General features: G+C 49.2%; 2 non-coding genes and 1 pseudogene across 2 annotated transcripts; all 3 read left to right on the forward strand.

Annotated features, from left to right (window-relative positions):
* Positions 1–8,106: 8,106 nt before the first annotated feature.
* Positions 8,107–8,246, forward strand: LOC146184373 (U1 spliceosomal RNA; annotated as a pseudogene).
* Positions 8,247–13,799: 5,553 nt separating this feature from the next.
* Positions 13,800–13,963, forward strand: LOC146184374 (U1 spliceosomal RNA). The gene has a single exon (XR_014709014.1). It is a non-coding gene; the product is annotated as a U1 spliceosomal RNA (small nuclear RNA).
* Positions 13,964–19,469: 5,506 nt separating this feature from the next.
* On the forward strand, positions 19,470–19,633 carry LOC146184375 (U1 spliceosomal RNA). The gene has a single exon (XR_014709015.1). It is a non-coding gene; the product is annotated as a U1 spliceosomal RNA (small nuclear RNA).
* The last annotated feature ends 1,505 nt before the right edge of the window (positions 19,634–21,138 follow it).

Raw genomic sequence — 21,138 nt, forward strand, 5'->3', positions numbered from 1 at the left:
ATTTTTCTTGCTGACGGACTGACCCATCAGTAAAGATGAGGGTTCGGTGACGAAAATCCGTGTGAATTTTGGATTCGGCCTCTTGCTGAAGTTCGCATACGGGCGTGTTTCGTTTGCTCTTCACCCCTGGGAGACCCTGATAGATGCGGGGCGGGCAGATTTCATGTGGGGGTTGTGAAGCAGCAAAGGGCGGTGGAGGGGGGCCCAGTATCTCACGGAAGAGGCACATGACACGACCGATGCGTGTGTTAGGTTTGGCTGAAATTCTGCGAAGAAGTTCAGAGCCATCTTGTGCTCGGTGAAGCCGCTCGATGTGGTTGAGGGCAGTTTTGAGTGCTCTTAGTGAGAGGGGGATGGTGCGGGTTTCTGCATAGGTCGCTGCCACCTGAGATCCGTTGGGGAGACCATATATGTGTCGTATGGCGTTCCTATGGCATGTGTCCAGCCTTTTCCATTGGAGTAGGCTGAGGCTGAGCAGGGGAAGGGCATACAATGCTCTGGCTGAGGCGATCGCTTCATGGATTCTTGCACAGAGCGGGGGAGAGGCTCCTTCACCTTTGGCAAGGAGACGAAGCGCTAGTTTACCTATGCGCTTGGTGTCTGCGCACACTTTATCCACCGCAGGGCGCCAGGTGATGCGGGCATCAATTTTGAGGCCGAGGTAAACAACCGTTGTGCGCCAAGGCAGGGGGGTTCCGTCCAGGCGAAGAGGGCGTGTTTTGTTGCGGGCTGCAGCACCACGGGGATGGTAGAGCAGGGCTTCAGTTTTTTCGGCCGACACTGCGAGGCCGACACTGCGAATAAACGCGGTGACAGCATCGAGCGCACGCTGAAGGTCGCGAAGCGATGAGGCGTTGCTGCGGGTTGTCGATGAGGCGAACAGGGCAACATCGTCCGCATATACACACACACGCACAAACTCGCGCACAGCACGGGGGAGACACAAGGGTAGTTGGGCCAGCACGATGTTGAATAGGAAAGGGCTCAGCACACTTCCCTGAGGGACACCGCATGGCACTGGACGGGGGGCACTACAGGTGTTGCCCACCTTCACGGAGAGTGTTCGCTCGCTGAGGAACGCACTGACGAAGTTCAGGAGGCGGCCGGTGGCACCAATGTTTTTTAGCGCGTCGATCACTGCCCAGTGAGGAAGACAATCCAAGGCGCTTCTGATGTCGAGCAGGATGAGGTATCCCACTTGGCTGGTGTTGCGGGCGTTTTCAATGGTGCTGACAACATCCGCAATGCAGTCTCGTAAGGGGCGAAAACCACTCTGCTGAGGCGCCAAGCACCCGCTTTCCGTAGCAAGCCACTCCAGTCTGCGAACTCTCTGAACTCTCGCGAATACTCTGAACCAAGGGAGGAAGGTGGGAGTGAAAGTGGAATGAGAGAAAGGGGAGCCGTTGTGGAGGGCTACGGAGTAATTTCGACCACCTGAGGATCTTTAACGTGCGCTGACATCGCACAGCACACGGACGCCACTTCGTTTCGCCTCCATCGAAAAACGCAGCCGCCGTGGTCGGACCCGGGAACTCCGGCACAGTAGTCGGGCGCGTCTTACCACTGCATCACTCACTCACGGCGGGGGCCGTCTACGCCACGTGGTTTATTAGATTTGTTTAAACTGATAGGAATTGCTTTGAGATTATATTCGGAGCGAAGCGGCGAAATACACGCAGATTTGCATGTGCTTTTTGTTAAATTGCCGAAATTAGGGTACTGTTTAGTATAGTACGAGAGACGCAGAATGCTCTAATTTCATTCGAAATAGTAATTGTCGTCTAAGCCAAGTGGTTTATAAGGAAAAACAAAAAACAAGTAAGCATGTATGCGTGCCACCTCCACAAGCTGCGTTGCCTGCTCGATTTCTGACGCTGCTTTCCCCACGTAGTCTTTGTACACTGTCTCCGAGTATGAAAGGGAACTATCAGTTTGCTCAAAAAGACGGTTCGTTTTATTTTCTCAAGTAAAGGCGAAAATTACTTTTGGACGTTACATTTATAATCAATAAAACACACAAAAAAGTATACTTGACTCATAAACGACAGAGGAACGGGTAACTTAATGAATGGCATAACTTTGCTCCTTTTCATATTGAACAACCCTACGCAGACCGTGAGGGTTAACTTTTTCATATTTGCGCTATGTAAAGCAAGGCGAGGAAAAGAAACAGGTAGAAAGGTGGTGAAATGAATTGAAAAAAAAAAAAAAAAAAACACGGCAGGTAGAGAAAGCACGTTAAATCCTAGGACACTTAATGTATGTTAGCACGAAGAGGGAAATGGAGGTAGGGCGTGGTTAGCGGAATATCGGGAAGGAATACGGGACCTCTACAAAGAACGTGCGCAAAAAAAGACAAGGAAAAAAGTTCGAAAGAAAAAGCCCGGAAAAGAGTAAAAAAAAAAAAAAAAAAAACTGCTGAGAGGGCGAGGATTGTAGCCGTGACGCAGGTTCTACGTTACCCTTATCAAGTGATCTTCCCCTGTTGTGCAATACCCGAGTCCCGTGGCACACTCTGCTACGGTCGCTACTACAATGCGATCGGAGTCCGTGACGCCACTTGCGAGACTCACGGGGATGGTTTCTTGCCGGAAACGCGCGAATCGCTGGGACTTTCTCCGGTACGAACTGCTTGGGGGCACGAACTCTGCACGCTCAATCGCTCAATACGCTGCAGTGCATTGCCGCAGTAGAGGAATGCGAGAAGTTGGAAGGCGTGTGAGGTGGCGCCACCACCCGTTAAACATGTCTATTAGCAACACTGAGACATACGCCAGCGTGTTGTGCGAGTTTGTAGCCTATTTTGTGCACATATAATGGTCAGTAGGCTTCTACAAAATAGTTTTGAATTAACAGCTTGAGAGTTCGCAAGAAAACATTTGTTATTCTCCGGGTAGACAAGAAACACGGAGCAGGGAGAGGCACGTTCTTTTATTTCCCAACGGTCGTAACTTGAGCAGAAGGCGGCGTCTCTGTAGGTTGCCTCCGCGGCAGAGACGTCGTCCAAGCATACTTACCTGGTGCCGAGGCTACCGTGATCAGCGTCGCCGTTACTCTGCCCGACCAAGGCCAGATCTTCGAGCATCAAGGCGGGCCCTGGATTCCGCCCACCGGATCGTCCAGGGGATCCGCCAGTCAACAACCCGCCCGGGCACCACTGCGTTTCGCCGTGGGAGCCAGGGCTCCGCTCCACCATCCTGATGGCATACGCCACCCCGCCTCCCAAAGCGCATTGCTTCATTTTTGAAGCACCAGAGGGCAGCACGGTTGATGAAATCATCGATGCCCTTGAATCTGTGACCGGCGTTGCCGGCGTCAAGTCCCTCCAACATATCGGAGGAGCCAAGTTCGGTGTAGCGGCGTCTTCTGATAGCGCAGCATCGAAAATCAAGACCAAAGGCAGCATTCTTATCAATGGTGTTTCAGTCCCGATAGCGAGTGTTGGCCCCGAAATCGTCCACGTGTCCATTTTCCGAGTGCCTCTGTGGGTGGCCGACGCAACGATTGCTGCAGTGATGTCAGCGTACGGCAACGTCCAGAATGTACACGAACCAGTCTTTAAAGGACGCCCCGGCGTTGGCACAGGAATCCGAGTTGTTAAAATAGAAATGAAGAAGCCCATCCCCAATTTTCTTTCAGTTCAAGGTCACACGGTGATGTGTGATTATCGGGGCGTTCAGAAGGTGTGCTCCAAATGCCGCCTGTCAGGCCATATCGGAAGAGACTGCCACACTCCCCGCTGTTCCAGATGCGGTATCTTCGGACATGCCACGGAGGGGTGCAAAGAACCGTGCCGCAGGTGCGGAGGACATCACGCAACTGTTGACTGCGTGCGGCCAAGGTCTTTTGCGGCAGCAGCGGCCTCCGAGGAACAAAGAGCGCGCTCTCCAGCAGTAGAGCGACGAGAAGTCACACCGGGGGCTGACTCAGTAGCAGCTTCCGACACGGAAGAACTCACCATAGATGAGAAAACCGACGGTGAAATTTCTGACACAATTAAGGGCACCATAGATTCACCACAAGACTTCCCAGAACTTCCTCCCACATCATCTGATGAGTCGAGCGGAGACGCCAGCCGGAACATAGCGCAGCCGGATGACGCCGCTTCAACATCCAGCGACTCAACTTTCCACTCCAGTACAAACAACACTTCGGACCTCACCGAGTTTCCACGTAACCCGGTTGCACGTGGCTCCCGAGCGACAGGAAGCGACGACTCGACGGGTGGACACCGCATGCCACAAAGTGTTCCACAGAACATTCGAGTGAACAGACTTGCGACTGACTCTCGGAAAATAGACTTGAAACACCCCCTCAACCTCCTCGTCGGATCACTCACGGGTGACAACCTTATGGATTACGACCGCCAGACTGCGAAAAGGGGACATCCCGAGTCGGCAGACAGCGACGACTCGTCCAACTTGAGTAAGCCCAACAAAATTCCCAGTGCCCAGGCGCAGTCTGGGCACGACTTTCCATAGATAACAGTCTTTTATGTCCTTTTTTTTCCCCTCCTTAGTTCAGAATATCCGTGTGCGCACTTTCATAATAACAATGGCAGCAATTCATCTTTTAACTCTGAATGCTCAGGGCTTCAGGAACCTGAACAAACAGAGAGAGATTGTAAACTTTGCCCGTGCTCGCAATGTGGATATTCTTTTCTTACAAGAGTGCAATTTTAGTTGTCCATATGATGTTCAATCTTTTTGTGATCGCTTTTTTGTTCATGCCTTTTTTACACTTACTGATTCACATATGTCTGGCGTTGGAGTTGTTTTCCTTAAGCCACATTTTCGTCGTGGTGCCCACTGCGTATATGGTTTCGATGGTCGCACCTTGGCTGTTGATTTCAATGTGCAAGGCAGACGTGTGCGCGCACTTGTGGTTTATGCTCCCTCCCAGCGATCTTCCACCTCTGAGTTTTTCGATTCTTTGGATACCTTTTTGTTGGACAATTATCCCACCTTCATAGTTGGTGATTTCAACTGTGTTGAAGACCCTTACAGGGATGTTAGCGGTAGGCGACAAGGTAGGCCCTACAGCGGGGCCCGAGCCTTAAAACAGCTTGTACATAATTTCAAACTGAGAGATGCCTGGATAGAGTTGCACGGTGAAACGTTCGTTGCCACATGGCAACGGGGCAGGAATAAGAGTCGGCTAGACCGCTTTTACTTCCCAGAGAATCTCATTAATTATGTCACTGATTGTGAAGTTCTTACGTTCCCACCCGATGTCCCGCGCATCTCCGACCATTACCCAGTTTTAGTGACACTCCACTTCAATCACCCTGTCCCACCTAGGGACCAGTGGAAAATGGACTTGACATTGGCCCACGACCCTCCAAGTGTAGCCTCCTTGAAAGAAGCCTTAGCAGGAACGTGCAGCCACGCTCCTCAGCCAAGTAGCTGGGACGCTCTAAAAACCACATGGCGAACGGAGCTCATAAAAGCAGGTCGAAATAGAAGGGCACGTTTAACTGCCGAAATAAATGATACACTTCGTAGGGCACGCATTGTGCGACGGGGCGCGCCCCTCACGTTCACAATGCAGGACTATCTGAACCAATTGCAAGCCCGCTATGAACTCTTACTTCGACTCAACTCCCGAACTGCGGCGCAGACATACATTAATGGAAGGCCGATCGCAGACCCTTCTGTACTGCGCAGTGTTCGCTGTGGCTCGTCGGAATGTCGAGAAGAGATCCCTTTCGTTCAGTTGCCGGACGGCACACAGTCTGATCAGGCTGATGACATTGAGGCCGTTTTTAGCGCGCACTTTACGCACTTGTTTACAGCGGAGTGCAGGGATTCTGCGAGCCAAAATACTACCATAAGCGATTTTTGCACAGGCATAGCCCGCATTCCCGAGGAGAGTCGTGATAGTCTGTGTAGCCCAGTCACCCTAGAGGAGCTAAATTTTACGCTCCAAGGGATGAATGCCTCTGCTGCCGCAGGCCCTGATGGGCTACCACTTATTTTTTACAAAACTTTCTTCACCGAAATACACGCCCACCTGCTATCTATGCTCAATGGACTCCTTACTGATGGGCTTCGGCCAGCATCATTTCGTGAAAGCAAAGTTGTGCTCCTCCTGAAAAGTGGAGGCGTACCATCCGACCCGAAAGCATGGAGGCCCATTTCATTACTCAATTCAGACTATAAAATACTTACCGCCATACTGGCGCATCGCATATCATCCGTTCTCCCTGAACTGATAAGCAATGTCCAGACATGTTGCGTGCCGGAGCGCACAATTTTTTCTTCTTTAGCTCTAACCCGTGACCTCTTCACGTATGCCACACGCACGCAGGTCTCGGGCGTCTTTGTTTCCCTAGACCAAGAAAAAGCGTTCGATCGGGTAGAGCGAAACTATCTGTTTGGAGTACTAGAATGTTTTGGTTTCCCTGCGAATCTGATCAATGTCCTAAGGCTCCTGTACACAGATTTGGAAGCCAGACTCGTGATTAACAATCGAATCACTGAACCCCTCCCCGTGAGTCGCGGCATTCGACAAGGATGCCCATTGTCCTCGATCCTGTTTGTCCTTTGCATAGAACCCTTGCTCCACCGGATACAATGTTGCCAGTCAATACGGGGCTTTCCCCTTCCAGGCCAAGGCGAAATCAAGGTTGCAGCATATGCAGATGATGTATCCCTGTTCATCAGAGATATTGACAGTTACAGAGCCTTCCTGCAGCTCTTCCACACATATAGCCACCTGTCGGGAGCGCGTCTCAACCCAGCTAAAAGCCAAGCTCTCAGCTTTGGGTCCTTTAGGGGTGACTTCCCAGACGGAGTGCAGTTTGTAGATGGTGTCAAAGTCCTGGGCGTCACGTTTTTAGCGTCCGGAGAAGTAGCCCGCACCACCTGGAAGGAAATAAAACGCAAAGCTGAAAAGCGAACAGAAATAGCCAAAACCTTTCACCTACCGTTCTCAGAACGCGCATATCTAATCAAAACTTCCATCATAGCATCTCTTTTCTATGTAGCCAAGGTCGCACGTCCTCCTCGCCGAGTCCTTCAGAGTTTAGCCACCCTGTGTGGCTCTTTTTTCTGGGATGGCCATGCGGAAAGCGTGGCAAGAGTTTTTGTTCGACTCCCTACCAACATGGGAGGGTTCAGCATCCCAGATCTTGATGTTATGTGTCGTGCATTGGCCTTGAAAACCATGTGGGACCTGATTTCTGACACAATGTATCGAGGCAGCGAGCTGTCCTCATACCTAATGGGTATGTCGCGTCGTTTCTTTGATCTTCCTGTTCGGAAGGGCCCGGCGGCCGAGAGACCGCCACCATTTTACATGTATGTAATTAACTCATTGCATTTCTTTAATAACACGATGCCTGAATGTGACCCTAGAGAAATGACTGCGAGCGAGCTTTGTGAAGGTGTAGCGCTCCAAGCTCTTGACGATGACCAATGCAGGAAAATGCGCAAAAGGAGGCGGATGAATCGCACCATTGTTTCCCTCCCAGCAGATGTAAGAAGCTTTACTTGGCTTCGGCAATGGGAAGCGCTACCCACGGCCGATCGTCTTGCAGCGTGGGGCGTGGCGCCCTCCGCCTCATGCCCGCAATGCGGTCGCACCGAAACTTTAAATCACGCCATCTACGAATGTCAGGTTGCGCGCATTTTTTGGCGCCTTGTAACCAGCATGTTTCAGACACACATTCAGTGGCAAAGCCGTCACCGAGATGCCTTTGCCGAACTCATCATGTGCATTGGCGCTTTCGTACTTTGGAAGCGGAGAGGATATGCGAGTCTGCGGGGACGCCCGCAGAGAGCCATGTTCCCTCTGCTCCATCGCTTCAGAACTCTTTTATTGAAGCATCTAAATGAAGAACTTGTAATGCTCGGGGAGGAGGCCTTCCTCCTGCATTGGTCAACGCGCTTCATTTCCATTGTTAATGGAAAAGTGACCGCGTCCATCCTTCCTTACTAGGAAGGTGGACGAGTGTTTGCCTGTATTTTCGTCTACGTGCTTATCTTCTCCTTGCGAGTCATTGTATTGTTGTAACATTTTTGTAAGTGCCCTTTATTGCTGTGTCAGAGATAATCATGAAGCCTTGACCTGTACCAGAACCTTCAGTATAAATAAAATTCTCTTAAACACACACAAGGCGGTGCCTCCAGGGAGAGGTGCGGGCATTGCACTACGCTCGTGCTGACCCCTGCCACTACCCCAAACTGGGGCAGATGGGGCATGCAATTTTTGGTAGTGGGGGACTGCGTTCGCGCTTTCCCCCTCGCTATACCATCAAAAGTCAGATTATATAACTCATCGGCGGCTGTTTTGGTGCTGCTCCGTTGCAGGCACTTCGGTAATGCGAGGTCGTTCGCTTAAGGGGAGTTTAGTTACGTAATAATTCAGATCATAAATAGATAAACCTCGTGGGATGCACAGGTTTGCTTAGTAAGAAATGACCTTCAGCAGTCTATTTCGGATATTAAGTATCAGGGGAATCCCTCCTCTCCTCTATCATTTGCCTCTTATCGGCGTTAATTAGTCGCACTTTATCCGCCTAGAGCAAGTTTGTAGGTACACCATCGCTACTGTCGCTGGAAGAAAAAGGCGCAGTATCTGTCACACTTGCTCTGTATGACAGATAATAATAATGAGATTCTTGTTGAGGGGGGAAGAGAAGGGGGGGATTACACGGCCCTATAACTGTCTCCTGTACTTGCAGGGATACACCGCAACGGGGCCGAGTAGAGGGGAAGGGGGAGCGAAAGCGTTGTCGTTAGTAGTCAATGTCGAGGACCCCTGGAGAAAAATGCCAAACATGGAAGGGCAAACACTCGTACAACAAGGATTGGTGGATTTTGAAGCGGGGACGTGCCGCGCAAAGGAGAAAGCCTTCATGACATATGTAGAGATAATTATGAGGTTTAAAGAAAGGGAAAAAAAAAAGAAAATCTGATAGGGAGATTTGGAATGTCATGGATGCTTATGCGAGCAGTTGGATGCGCGCGGTGGGAGGAGTGGGGCCTTGCAGAAGGGGCAAAGAGCCTTGTGGGATAATATAGGAGGAGATAAGATAATAATAATAATAATAATAATAATAATAATAATAATAATAATAATAATAATAATAATAATAATAATAATAATAATAATAATAATAATAATAATAATAATAATAATAATAATAATAATAATAATAATAAAAAAAAGTAGTCTGAGGGCATATTTGAAATGCGACAGATAGGCTGGGAAGGAAGGGCCTTTGCAGAGGTTGCACGGGACCTTATGGGATATATAAAGGAAGAATTGATGATAATAAACACCACAAAAAAAAAAAAAAAGTCTGAGGGGATTATTTGAAATGCAGGAGATAGGGCCTTTGCAGAAGGTGGATGGGACCTTATGGAATATGTAACGGAGGAATTGATGATACTAAACAGACAAAAGAAAAAAAAAAGAAGAGAGGAAAAAAAAAGTAGTCTGAGGGCATTAGTTGAAATGCAACAGATAGGCTGGGAAGGAAGGGCCTTTGCAGAGGTTGCATGGGACCTTATGGGATATATAAAGGAAGAATTGATGATAATAAACACCACAAAAAAAAAAAATAATAAGTGGAGGGAGGAAAAAAAAAAAAAAAGTAGTCTGAGGGGATTATTTGAGATGGAGGAGATAGGGCCTTTGCAGAAGGTGCATGGGACCTTATGGAATATGTAACGGAGGAATTGATTATGATAAACACACACACAGAAAAAAAAAAAAAGATTCTGTGGGCATTACATAAATTGGTACAGATAAAAGTTAGACGATTTGCGGGCAGTTGGTTGCGCGCAGGAGTGAGAGAAGGTCCTTGTGCAAAAGGGCCTTATGGGACAAGAAAAAAAAAACACAAACAGAGTAATGATAATAAAAGAAAAAAATGGAACTGGTGCTATGCGGGGAATAGCGCGGGAGTGGCACACTGAATTGGTGAGAGTTGCTGGCAATAATTTGCGCACTAGGGGAAGATGGAAAGTGTTCACAGTTTTGCACTTAGTCCACTGTCCCGTAGGAATAACAGGAGCACTTTTAGGGCACTTTGTACTTTGTGGGGAGGGCCAGACGGGTGAAGGATCTCACATGTGTTAGCACAGGGAAGTCCAAGATTTCGGTAACCTTCCCGAAGGAGGTGTCGCGGTTGCGAGTACGCAGGGCACATACACAGAACGTGTTCGAGTGTTTCTGCGTCACCGCACGACGCACACAGGGGAGACATTCCTCGTAGTCGGCTAGCGCGCACACCGGTCCAAACACATCCGATGCGGAGGCGCAACAGCAGAACATAGTCTCTCCGGGCGAAGAGGCGAGTATTAACTGCACGGAAGGGGTGGCCGCTGGCGATGCGAGGGTCAGGGTGGTGGGAAATGGTGTGTCGCGCGATTGCAAGACGAGCACAGTCATATGTAGTGTTGTCCGCGCACATGGGAACGGACGGGTGGTGGGCTGATCGAGCGAGCTCATCAGCAAGTTCGTTGCCCCCTATCCCACAGTGCGATGGGATCCATTGTAGGACTGTATCGCAGCCGGATTCGGCGAGGCGTTGGAAGTTGCGTGCGCATACTTGCAGTAGGCGAGGTCCTTTGCTAGGCTGCGCAAGGGCCTGAAGCGCTGCCCTCGAATCGGTGAGAATGGCAGCATTTTTAATTTCAGGGCTTTCCAGGAGCAGGGTGGCTGCCAGATTGAGTGCAGCTATCTCAGCTGTTTGTGACGAGGAAGGGAAGTGTAGCCTGCATAATTTAGAGGTGTCCAAGTCGGGAATCACACATGCAGCAGCTGCGGATTTTTCTTGCTGACGGACTGACCCATCAGTAAAGATGAGGGTTCGGTGACGAAAATCCGTGTGAATTTTGGATTCGGCCTCTTGCTGAAGTTCGCATACGGGCGTGTTTCGTTTGCTCTTCACCCCTGGGAGACCCTGATAGATGCGGGGCGGGCAGATTTCATGTGGGGGTTGTGAAGCAGCAAGGGGCGGTGGAGGGGGGCCCAGTATCTCACGGAAGAGGCACATGACACGACCGATGCGTGTGTTAGGTTTGGCTGAAATTCTGCGAAGAAGTTCAGAGCCATCTTGTGCTCGGTGAAGCCGCTCGATGTGGTTGAGGGCAGTTTTGAGTGCTCTTAGTGAGAGGGGGATGGTGCGGGTTTCTGCATAGGTCGCTGCCACCTGAGATCCGTTGGGGAGACCATATATGTGTCGTATGGCGTTCCTATGGCATGTGTCCAGCCTTTTCCATTGGAGTAGGCTGAGGCTGAGCAGGGGAAGGGCATACAATGCTCTGGCTGAGGCGATCGCTTCATGGATTCTTGCACAGAGCGGGGGAGAGGCTCCTTCACCTTTGGCAAGGAGACGAAGCGCTAGTTTACCTATGCGCTTGGTGTCTGCGCACACTTTATCCACCGCAGGGCGCCAGGTGATGCGGGCATCAATTTTGAGGCCGAGGTAAACAACCGTTGTGCGCCAAGGCAGGGGGGTTCCGTCCAGGCGAAGAGGGCGTGTTTTGTTGCGGGCTGCAGCACCACGGGGATGGTAGAGCAGGGCTTCAGTTTTTTCGGCCGACACTGCGAGGCCGACACTGCGAATAAACGCGGTGACAGCATCGAGCGCACGCTGAAGGTCGCGAAGCGATGAGGCGTTGCTGCGGGTTGTTGATGAGGCGAACAGGGCAACATCGTCCGCATATACACACACACGCACAAACTCGCGCACAGCACGGGGGTGACACAAGGGTAGTTGGGCCAGCACGATGTTGAATAGGAAAGGGCTCAGCACACTTCCCTGAGGGACACCGCATGGCACTGGACGGGGGGCACTACAGGTGTTGCCCACCTTCACGGAGAGTGTTCGCTCGCTGAGGAACGCACTGACGAAGTTCAGGAGGCGGCCGGTGGCACCAATGTTTTTTAGCGCGTCGATCACTGCCCAGTGAGGAAGACAATCCAAGGCGCTTCTGATGTCGAGCAGGATGAGGTATCCCACTTGGCTGGTGTTGCGGGCGTTTTCAATGGTGCTGACAACATCCGCAATGCAGTCTCGTAAGGGGCGAAAACCACTCTGCTGAGGCGCCAAGCACCCGCTTTCCGTAGCAAGCCACTCCAGTCTGCGAACTCTCTGAACTCTCGCGAATACTCTGAACCGCGCCGTAAGGGAAGGGAGGAAGGTGGGAGTGAAAGTGGAATGAGAGAAAGGGGAGCCGTTGTGGAGGGCTACGGAGTAATTTCGACCACCTGAGGATCTTTAACGTGCGCTGACATCGCACAGCACACGGACGCCACTTCGTTTCGCCTCCATCGAAAAACGCAGCCGCCGTGGTCGGACCCGGGAACTCCGGCACAGTAGTCGGGCGCGTCTTACCACTGCATCACTCACTCACGGCGGGGGCCGTCTACGCCACGTGGTTTATTAGATTTGTTTAAACTGATAGGAATTGCTTTGAGATTATATTCGGAGCGAAGCGGCGAAATACACGCAGATTTGCATGTGCTTTTTGTTAAATTGCCGAAATTAGGGTACTGTTTAGTATAGTACGAGAGACGCAGAATGCTCTAATTTCATTCGAAATAGTAATTGTCGTCTAAGCCAAGTGGTTTATAAGGAAAAACAAAAAACAAGTAAGCATGTATGCGTGCCACCTCCACAAGCTGCGTTGCCTGCTCGATTTCTGACGCTGCTTTCCCCACGTAGTCTTTGTACACTGTCTCCGAGTATGAAAGGGAACTATCAGTTTGCTCAAAAAGACGGTTCGTTTTATTTTCTCAAGTAAAGGCGAAAATTACTTTTGGACGTTACATTTATAATCAATAAAACACACAAAAAAGTATACTTGACACATAAACGACAGAGGAACGGGTAACTTAATGAATGGCATAACTTTGCTCCTTTTCATATTGAACAACCCTACGCAGACCGTGAGGGTTAACTTTTTCATATTTGCGCTATGTAAAGCAAGGCGAGGAAAAGAAACAGGTAGAAAGGTGGTGAAATGAATTGAAAAAAAAAAAAAAAAAAACACGGCAGGTAGAGAAAGCACGTTAAATCCTAGGACACTTAATGTATGTTAGCACGAAGAGGGAAATGGAGGTAGGGCGTGGTTAGCGGAATATCGGGAAGGAATACGGGACCTCTACAAAGAACGTGCGCAAAAAAAGACAAGGAAAAAAGTTCGAAAGAAAAAGCCCGGAAAAGAGTAAAAAAAAAAAAAAAAAAACTGCTGAGAGGGCGAGGATTGTAGCCGTGACGCAGGTTCTACGTTACCCTTGTCAAGTGATCTTCCCCTGTTGTGCAATACCCGAGTCCCGTGGCACACTCTGCTACGGTCGCTACTACAATGCGATCGGAGTCCGTGACGCCACTTGCGAGACTCACGGGGATGGTTTCTTGCCGGAAACGCGCGAATCGCTGGGACTTTCTCCGGTACGAACTGCTTGGGGGCACGAACTCTGCACGCTCAATCGCTCAATACGCTGCAGTGCATTGCCGCAGTAGAGGAATGCGAGAAGTTGGAAGGCGTGTGAGGTGGCGCCACCACCCGTTAAACATGTCTATTAGCAACACTGAGACATACGCCAGCGTGTTGTGCGAGTTTGTAGCCTATTTTGTGCACATATAATGGTCAGTAGGCTTCTACAAAATAGTTTTGAATTAACAGCTTGAGAGTTCGCAAGAAAACATTTGTTATTCTCCGGGTAGACAAGAAACACGGAGCAGGGAGAGGCACGTTCTTTTATTTCCCAACGGTCGTAACTTGAGCAGAAGGCGGCGTCTCTGTAGGTTGCCTCCGCGGCAGAGACGTCGTCCAAGCATACTTACCTGGTGCCGAGGCTACCGTGATCAGCAAGGCGGTGCCTCCAGGGAGAGGTGCGGGCATTGCACTACGCTCGTGCTGACCCCTGCCACTACCCCAAACTGGGGCAGATGGGGCATGCAATTTTTGGTAGTGGGGGACTGCGTTCGCGCTTTCCCCCTCGCTATACCATCAAAAGTCAGATTATATAACTCATCGGCGGCTGTTTTGGTGCTGCTCCGTTGCAGGCACTTCGGTAATGCGAGGTCGTTCGCTTAAGGGGAGTTTAGTTACGTAATAATTCAGATCATAAATAGATAAACCTCGTGGGATGCACAGGTTTGCTTAGTAAGAAATGACCTTCAGCAGTCTATTTCGGATATTAAGTATCAGGGGAATCCCTCCTCTCCTCTATCATTTGCCTCTTATCGGCGTTAATTAGTCGCACTTTATCCGCCTAGAGCAAGTTTGTAGGTACACCATCGCTACTGTCGCTGGAAGAAAAAGGCGCAGTATCTGTCACACTTGCTCTGTATGACAGATAATAATAATGAGATTCTTGTTGAGGGGGGAAGAGAAGGGGGGGATTACACGGCCCTATAACTGTCTCCTGTACTTGCAGGGATACACCGCAACGGGGCCGAGTAGAGGGGAAGGGGGAGCGAAAGCGTTGTCGTTAGTAGTCAATGTCGAGGACCCCTGGAGAAAAATGCCAAACATGGAAGGGCAAACACTCGTACAACAAGGATTGGTGGATTTTGAAGCGGGGACGTGCCGCGCAAAGGAGAAAGCCTTCATGACATATGTAGAGATAATTATGAGGTTTAAAGAAAGGGAAAAAAAAAAGAAAATCTGATAGGGAGATTTGGAATGTCATGGATGCTTATGCGAGCAGTTGGATGCGCGCGGTGGGAGGAGTGGGGCCTTGCAGAAGGGGCAAAGAGCCTTGTGGGATAATATAGGAGGAGATAAGATAATAATAATAATAATAATAATAATAATAATAATAATAATAATAATAATAATAATAATAATAATAATAATAATAATAATAATAATAAAAAAAGTAGTCTGAGGGCATATTTGAAATGCGACAGATAGGCTGGGAAGGAAGGGCCTTTGCAGAGGTTGCACGGGACCTTATGGGATATATAAAGGAAGAATTGATGATAATAAACACCACAAAAAAAAAAAAAAAGTCTGAGGGGATTATTTGAAATGCAGGAGATAGGGCCTTTGCAGAAGGTGGATGGGACCTTATGGAATATGTAACGGAGGAATTGATGATACTAAACAGACAAAAGAAAAAAAAAAAGAAGAGAGGAAAAAAAAAGTAGTCTGAGGGCATTAGTTGAAATGCAACAGATAGGCTGGGAAGGAAGGGCCTTTGCAGAGGTTGCATGGGACCTTATGGGATATATAAAGGAAGAATTGATGATAATAAACACCACAAAAAAAAAAAATAATAAGTGGAGGGAGGAAAAAAAAAAAAAAAGTAGTCTGAGGGGATTATTTGAGATGGAGGAGATAGGGCCTTTGCAGAAGGTGCATGGGACCTTATGGAATATGTAACGGAGGAATTGATTATGATAAACACACACACAGAAAAAAAAAAGATTCTGTGGGCATTACATAAATTGGTACAGATAAAAGTTAGACGATTTGCGGGCAGTTGGTTGCGCGCAGGAGTGAGAGAAGGTCCTTGTGCAAAAGGGCCTTATGGGACAGGAAAAAAAAAACACAAACAGAGTAATGATAATAAAAGAAAAAAATGGAACTGGTGCTATGCGGGGAATAGCGCGGGAGTGGCACACTGAATTGGTGAGAGTTGCTGGCAATAATTTGCGCACTAGGGGAAGATGGAAAGTGTTCACAGTTTTGCACTTAGTCCACTGTCCCGTAGGAATAACAGGAGCACTTTTAGGGCACTTTGCACTTTGTGGGGAGGGCCAGACGGGTGAAGGATCTCACATGTGTTAGCACAGGGAAGTCCAAGATTTCGGTAACCTTCCCGAAGGAGGTGTCGCGGTTGCGAGTACGCAGGGCACATACACAGAACGTGTTCGAGTGTTTCTGCGTCACCGCACGACGCACACAGGGGAGACATTCCTCGTAGTCGGCTAGCGCGCACACCGGTCCAAACACATCCGATGCGGAGGCGCAACAGCAGAACATAGTCTCTCCGGGCGAAGAGGCGAGTATTAACTGCACGGAAGGGGTGGCCGCTGGCGATGCGAGGGTCAGGGTGGTGGGAAATGGTGTGTCGCGCGATTGCAAGACGAGCACAGTCATATGTAGTGTTGTCCGCGCACATGGGAACGGACGGGTGGTGGGCTGATCGAGCGAGCTCATCAGCAAGTTCGTTGCCCCCTATCCCACAGTGCGATGGGATCCATTGTAGGACTGTATCGCAGCCGGATTCGGCGAGGCGTTGGAAGTTGCGTGCGCATACTTGCAGTAGGCGAGGTCCTTTGCTAGGCTGCGCAAGGGCCTGAAGCGCTGCCCTCGAATCGGTGAGAATGGCAGCATTTTTAATTTCAGGGCTTTCCAGGAGCAGGGTGGCTGCCAGATTGAGTGCAGCTATCTCAGCTGTTTGTGACGAGGAAGGGAAGTGTAGCCTGCATAATTTAGAGGTGTCCAAGTCGGGAATCACACATGCAGCAGCTGCGGATTTTTCTTGCTGACGGACTGACCCATCAGTAAAGATGAGGGTTCGGTGACGAAAATCCGTGTGAATTTTGGATTCGGCCTCTTGCTGAAGTTCGCATACGGGCGTGTTTCGTTTGCTCTTCACCCCTGGGAGACCCTGATAGATGCGGGGCGGGCAGATTTCATGTGGGGGTTGTGAAGCAGCAAGGGGCGGTGGAGGGGGGCCCAGTATCTCACGGAAGAGGCACATGACACGACCGATGCGTGTGTTAGGTTTGGCTGAAATTCTGCGAAGAAGTTCAGAGCCATCTTGTGCTCGGTGAAGCCGCTCGATGTGGTTGAGGGCAGTTTTGAGTGCTCTTAGTGAGAGGGGGATGGTGCGGGTTTCTGCATAGGTCGCTGCCACCTGAGATCCGTTGGGGAGACCATATATGTGTCGTATGGCGTTCCTATGGCATGTGTCCAGCCTTTTCCATTGGAGTAGGCTGAGGCTGAGCAGGGGAAGGGCATACAATGCTCTGGCTGAGGCGATCGCTTCATGGATTCTTGCACAGAGCGGGGGAGAGGCTCCTTCACCTTTGGCAAGGAGACGAAGCGCTAGTTTACCTATGCGCTTGGTGTCTGCGCACACTTTATCCACCGCAGGGCGCCAGGTGATGCGGGCATCAATTTTGAGGCCGAGGTAAACAACCGTTGTGCGCCAAGGCAGGGGGGTTCCGTCCAGGCGAAGAGGGCGTGTTTTGTTGCGGGCTGTAGCACCACGGGGATGGTAGAGCAGGGCTTCAGTTTTTTCGGCCGACACTGCGAGGCCGACACTGCGAATAAACGCGGTGACAGCATCGAGCGCACGCTGAAGGTCGCGAAGCGATGAGGCGTTGCTGCGGGTTGTTGATGAGGCGAACAGGGCAACATCGTCCGCATATACACACACACGCACAAACTCGCGCACAGCACGGGGGAGACACAAGGGTAGTTGGGCCAGCACGATGTTGAATAGGAAAGGGCTCAGCACACTTCCCTGAGGGACACCGCATGGCACTGGACGGGGGGCACTACAGGTGTTGCCCACCTTCACGGAGAGTGTTCGCTCGCTGAGGAACGCACTGACGAAGTTCAGGAGGCGGCCGGTGGCACCAATGTTTTTTAGCGCGTCGATCACTGCCCAGTGAGGAAGACAATCCAAGGCGCTTCTGATGTCGAGCAGGATGAGGTATCCCACTTGGCTGGTGTTGCGGGCGTTTTCAATGGTGCTGACAACATCCGCAATGCAGTCTCGTAAGGGGCGAAAACCACTCTGCTGAGGCGCCAAGCACCCGCTTTCCGTAGCAAGCCACTCCAGTCTGCGAACTCTCTGAACTCTCGCGAATACTCTGAACCGCGCCGTAAGGGAAGGGAGGAAGGTGGGAGTGAAAGTGGAATGAGAGAAAGGGGAGGCGTTGTGGAGGGCTACGGAGTAATTTCGACCACCTGAGGATCTTTAACGTGCGCTGACATCGCACAGCACACGGACGCCACTTCGTTTCGCCTCCATCGAAAAACGCAGCCGCCGTGGTCGGACCCGGGAACTCCGGCACAGTAGTCGGGCGCGTCTTACCACTGCATCACTCACTCACGGCGGGGGCCGTCTACGCCACGTGGTTTATTAGATTTGTTTAAACTGATAGGAATTGCTTTGAGATTATATTCGGAGCGAAGCGGCGAAATACACGCAGATTTGCATGTGCTTTTTGTTAAATTGCCGAAATTAGGGTACTGTTTAGTATAGTACGAGAGACGCAGAATGCTCTAATTTCATTCGAAATAGTAATTGTCGTCTAAGCCAAGTGGTTTATAAGGAAAAACAAAAAACAAGTAAGCATGTATGCGTGCCACCTCCACGAGCTGCGTTGCCTGCTCGATTTCTGACGCTGCTTTCCCCACGTAGTCTTTGTACACTGTCTCCGAGTATGAAAGGGAACTATCAGTTTGCTCAAAAAGACGGTTCGTTTTATTTTCTCAAGTAAAGGCGAAAATTACTTTTGGACGTTACATTTATAATCAATAAAACACACAAAAAAGTATACTTGACACATAAACGACAGAGGAACGGGTAACTTAATGAATGGCATAACTTTGCTCCTTTTCATATTGAACAACCCTACGCAGACCGTGAGGGTTAACTTTTTCATATTTGCGCTATGTAAAGCAAGGCGAGGAAAAGAAACAGGTAGAAAGGTGGTGAAATGAATTGAAAGAAAAAAAAAAAACACGGCAGGTAGAGAAAGCACGTTAAATCCTAGGACACTTAATGTATGTTAGCACGAAGAGGGAAATGGAGGTAGGGCGTGGTTAGCGGAATATCGGGAAGGAATACGGGACCTCTACAAAGAACGTGCGCAAAAAAAGACAAGGAAAAAAGTTCGAAAGAAAAAGCCCGGAAAAGAGTAAAAAAAAAAAAAAAAAAAACTGCTGAGAGGGCGAGGATTGTAGCCGTGACGCAGGTTCTACGTTACCCTTGTCAAGTGATCTTCCCCTGTTGTGCAATACCCGAGTCCCGTGGCACACTCTGCTACGGTCGCTACTACAATGCGATCGGAGTCCGTGACGCCACTTGCGAGACTCACGGGGATGGTTTCTTGCCGGAAACGCGCGAATCGCTGGGACTTTCTCCGGTACGAACTGCTTGGGGGCACGAACTCTGCACGCTCAATCGCTCAATACGCTGCAGTGCATTGCCGCAGTAGAGGAATGCGAGAAGTTGGAAGGCGTGTGAGGTGGCGCCACCACCCGTTAAACATGTCTATTAGCAACACTGAGACATACGCCAGCGTGTTGTGCGAGTTTGTAGCCTATTTTGTGCACATATAATGGTCAGTAGGCTTCTACAAAATAGTTTTGAATTAACAGCTTGAGAGTTCGCAAGAAAACATTTGTTATTCTCCGGGTAGACAAGAAACACGGAGCAGGGAGAGGCACGTTCTTTTATTTCCCAACGGTCGTAACTTGAGCAGAAGGCGGCGTCTCTGTAGGTTGCCTCCGCGGCAGAGACGTCGTCCAAGCATACTTACCTGGTGCCGAGGCTACCGTGATCAGCAAGGCGGTGCCTCCAGGGAGAGGTGCGGGCATTGCACTACGCTCGTGCTGACCCCTGCCACTACCCCAAACTGGGGCAGATGGGGCATGCAATTTTTGGTAGTGGGGGACTGCGTTCGCGCTTTCCCCCTCGCTATACCATCAAAAGTCAGATTATATAACTCATCGGCGGCTGTTTTGGTGCTGCTCCGTTGCAGGCACTTCGGTAATGCGAGGTCGTTCGCTTAAGGGGAGTTTAGTTACGTAATAATTCAGATCATAAATAGATAAACCTCGTGGGATGCACAGGTTTGCTTAGTAAGAAATGACCTTCAGCAGTCTATTTCGGATATTAAGTATCAGGGGAATCCCTCCTCTCCTCTATCATTTGCCTCTTATCGGCGTTAATTAGTCGCACTTTATCCGCCTAGAGCAAGTTTGTAGGTACACCATCGCTACTGTCGCTGGAAGAAAAAGGCGCAGTATCTGTCACACTTGCTCTGTATGACAGATAATAATAATGAGATTCTTGTTGAGGGGGGAAGAGAAGGGGGGGATTACACGGCCCTATAACTGTCTCCTGTACTTGCAGGGATACACCGCAACGGGGCCGAGTAGAGGGGAAGGGGGAGCGAAAGCGTTGTCGTTAGTAGTCAATGTCGAGGACCCCTGGAGAAAAATGCCAAACATGGAAGGGCAAACACTCGTACAACAAGGATTGGTGGATTTTGAAGCGGGGACGTGCCGCGCAAAGGAGAAAGCCTTCATGACATATGTAGAGATAATTATGAGGTTTAAAGAAAGGGAAAAAAAAAAGAAAATCTGATAGGGAGATTTGGAATGTCATGGATGCTTATGCGAGCAGTTGGATGCGCGCGGTGGGAGGAGTGGGGCCTTGCAGAAGGGGCAAAGAGCCTTGTGGGATAATATAGGAGGAGATAAGATAATAATAATAAATAATAATAATAATAATAATAATAATAATAATAATAATAATAATAATAATAATAATAATAATAATAATAATAATAATAATAATAATAATAATAATAATAAAAAAGTAGTCTGAGGGCATATTTGAAATGCGACAGATAGGCTGGGAAGGAAGGGCCTTTGCAGAGGTTGCACGGGACCTTATGGGATATATAAAGGAAGAATTGATGATAATAAACACCACAAAAAAAAAAAAAAAGTCTGAGGGGATTATTTGAAATGCAGGAGATAGGGCCTTTGCAGAAGGTGGATGGGACCTTATGGAATATGTAACGGAGGAATTGATGATACTAAACAGACAAAAGAAAAAAAAAAAGAAGAGAGGAAAAAAAAAGTAGTCTGAGGGCATTAGTTGAAATGCAACAGATAGGCTGGGAAGGAAGGGCCTTTGCAGAGGTTGCATGGGACCTTATGGGATATATAAAGGAAGAATTGATGATAATAAACACCACAAAAAAAAAATAATAAGTGGAGGGAGGAAAAAAAAAAAAGTAGTCTGAGGGGATTATTTGAGATGGAGGAGATAGGGCCTTTGCAGAAGGTGCATGGGACCTTATGGAATATGTAACGGAGGAATTGATTATGATAAACACACACACAGAAAAAAAAAAAGATTCTGTGGGCATTACATAAATTGGTACAGATAAAAGTTAGACGATTTGCG

Source organism: Amblyomma maculatum, chromosome 7, assembly GCF_055883805.1.
Source record: "Amblyomma maculatum isolate TAMU_Amacu chromosome 7, ASM5588380v1, whole genome shotgun sequence".
NCBI classification, from domain to species: domain Eukaryota; kingdom Metazoa; phylum Arthropoda; class Arachnida; order Ixodida; family Ixodidae; genus Amblyomma; species Amblyomma maculatum.